A 3,597-nucleotide genomic window follows, 5' to 3' on the forward strand; every position below is an offset into this window, starting at 1 on the left:
TATCTAACAAGTCTTTCAACTGTTCTTTCAACTCTTTCAACTGGGCAGGAGCCATTCTATATGGTGGAATAGAGATAGGCTGCATATCAGGAAGGACATCAATCCCAAAGTCAATCTCCCTATCAGGAGGGACTTCAGGAAGATCTTCAGAAAACACTTCAAGAAACTCATTAAAAATCAAAACCAACTCAAGGGATGGAGACTCAACACTATTATCTTTCACTCGCACGATGTGATAAATACACCTTTTCAAGATTAACTTTCTGGCCCTAAAGTAGGAAATAAATTTACCCTTAGGCACAACAAGTCTACCCTTCCACTATATGACAGGCTCATTTAAGAATTTGAACTTAACAATCCAAGTCCTACAATCCATAGAGGCATAACAGGCATAAAGCCAGTCCATGCCAAGAATCACATGAAAATCAACCATGTCCCGCTCAACTAAGTCAGCCATGATGTCCCTATGATATATTAACACAATACAATCTATATAGACTCTCTCAGTTAAGATAGACTCATTAACATGAGTAGAAACACTAAAATGCTCAAGAAGTCTCGTAGGGATTTTATCAAATGTACTAGCCACATAAGGAGTTACAAATGACAAAGTGGCACCTGGATCCATCAAAACATAACAATCAAAGGAAAAGACTTGAATCATACTCGTAATAATATTAGGGGAGTTCTCTTGATCTTAGCGACTACCCATGACATACAAACAGTTTAATCCTCTGCCCATACCTGAAGTAGTAACTCTCTGATTACCTCGAGTTGGGGGTGCTGTAGTAGAGGATTGGGATTTGTCACCCAACATCGGATACTACCACTAAAAATGGCCTATCTTACCATATTTATAGAAACTATTACTTCCATCTTTGTATTCTCCCAAGTGGAGTTTGCCACATTTACTACAAAATGGATTTCCCTTCGAACCTAGAGTCGTACTAGCTAGGGATTGAGAAGCCTGAGCTCTAAGGTTCTAGTGGCTCTGTTCTTTCTGGTCATACCTATGGCTGGGGCCAGATGCACCTTCTATCAATGGAGCATAGTTAGAAAATTTCTTTTAGAAGAAGGATCTATTGCCCTTACCTTGCCTTATCGCATTCTCCTGCCCAGCTGATTTGGCCTTCTTGTTAAAGTGCTCTTCTCTATTTTTCTTTTTTATCATCCTCAACCTGTTGGGTATAAACCATCAACCTGGAAATATCCATGTTAGAAATTAGTAATGCTGCCTTACACTCTTTCTTCACATGTTTGCCAGGCCAGAGACAAACTTCCTCATCTTTGATCTCATATCTAGGATCATCTCCGGAGCATATCTGGATAGCTGGATGAACTTCAGATTATACTCTTTTACTATCAAACCCTCTTGCTTTAAGTTTACAAACTCTTCTACTATTTCTTCCCTCAATTCTCTAGGAAAGAAGTGATTAAGGAAAACACTCTTGAATTCATCCCAAACGACAAGCTCAGAATTCTCACCTCTACCTTCCTCCCATTGGTTGTACCATGTATTTACCACATCCTTGAGCTGATAGGAAACCAAATCAACCCCCTCAATTTCAGTAGCATGCATTTCTTTCAGTATCTTCCAAATCTCATCTATGAAATTCTAGGGTCCTCACTATCCTTAGTCCCTGTGAAGACCGACATATTCATTCTTAGAAAATCTATAATCCTCGTGGTAGCAGATGGTTCTTGAGAACTAAAGCTAGGAGTTGGTAAACTTTAGCTACCATTGCGGGCAGCTACCAACTGAGTGATAATAGCAATCGTTCCTTAGAAATCTGCCTCTGAAGTTGGTACAGGCTGAGTAGTACGCACTTGAGGTGCCTTAGTATACCTTGCAGGTCGGCCCCTAGTCCTAGGTGGGGGAATCTATGACTATGGAACCTCTGTTCTGGCAGCATTCTTCTGACTTGCAGTATATTTTGGAGGCATTATCTAAAAACGCGTAATGCACGAATTAGGAACAAACTCTTAGAGTTAAACTCTTTCGTACGAACATAGAGTAAGAAGAAGTGAAACTATTCCTATTGTCCTATAGCCTTTTGATAATAAGTATGGTGCATAACACATCCATAAGTAAGACTTTACTAGACATGACTTCATAGACTTCCTAGGACTCTTGAACTTTGTACTCTGATACCAAGTGTTTCACACCCCGAGAGGGTACCGTAGGTATGACTGGCACTCAAAAACCATTGCTAGTCCCCAAGAAAACCACTTGGTCCAATCACATATTCTTTAAATCATTCATGCTCTCAGCGGAAGACTCAATATGAATTTAAAAGACATTCGGATGGCTAACCAACTCAATAATTCAAAGAAACATAATGCACTTTAAAACCAATCCCAATTCAAAGGATAGTTTGAAAATGAAAACAAATGACTCAACATCATCACCATCCATATATGAAGCCTCTATCGCTATTTACAAGGCGCTAATGACAATTCCATGGCTACCCAAAAGAGGATACTCAAAAGTAAAGATGAAATAAATATGATCCCTCCGGAAAAGAAAAGAGGTCTCAATGATGTAGATCTTCAATAGAGCATCTGTATCTGCATCATGAAATGATGCAGCCCAAAAAGTGTTAGTACATGAAATGTACGAGTATGTAAAATGGAAAAAAGGTGAAACAATCAACAACACTTACCTCAATCTCATCAATCAACTCAAAAGATATGCAAGATTTTAGAATTTAGCAAGTGCTTTTCAAATCGACTCAACCATCTACAATTTCTATCAAATAATCCTGTCATGCAAGATCATATTTTCTAATTGGGAGTTTTTCTAACCAACAACCATCATCTATAAGAAGGTGATGTATAATGAGGCGGTGTCGTTGACACACCCATCTAATACTTTGTCAGGATAAGGGATGAATCACTATCATTGGATCCACAATTAACCACAGTCCATTGTTTTGGGAGTTAAGAGCTTTAATCCTCCATCCTATGCTGGCTACGTAGTTCATGGGATTTGAGTTGTAACTATAATCTTACCCAAATCAGTGCTCAATACTCCTCCCAAGACTCATGCTCATAAATCCCTATCCAATCAGTTAAATTTATTCATTTCAACAAGTCTCATTTGGACCCTTATCAATTTATCGATTTTATCACAATCAAACCTCTCAACCAATCAGACTATCTAATTAATCCCAATCACATTTTTAAGAGTAGCTAGATATACATTTATGACAACAGTCAGTTATGTTCAATCTTTTGGGTTCAATTTATGGTCACCCAAAGGACATTCTGCCTCCACCAAGGTTTCGTTCCTATTTTATGCCATTCACATTCATAGCTATCCAATTCATATTTTTCATTCCAATCAATATATATAAATAATCATTTACAGTTAATATATAGCTACAACTTATGAAATAAAATATGAACGTAATTGTTCAAGAATTCAAGTCATGAAGATCATCAATCAATTAATAGTATGTAAAAATATTGTAGAGTTTAGGAAAATTTAAGAAAACATTCATGGAAGGTTCAAGTCTTTCACAATTTCCATCCAACACATCTATAGGGTATATGGAATAACTCAATCCATATTTTAGGTTAGCCTTACATACCTTA

Source organism: Solanum dulcamara, chromosome 10, assembly GCF_947179165.1.
Source record: "Solanum dulcamara chromosome 10, daSolDulc1.2, whole genome shotgun sequence".
In the NCBI taxonomy this organism is placed as follows: domain Eukaryota; kingdom Viridiplantae; phylum Streptophyta; class Magnoliopsida; order Solanales; family Solanaceae; genus Solanum; species Solanum dulcamara.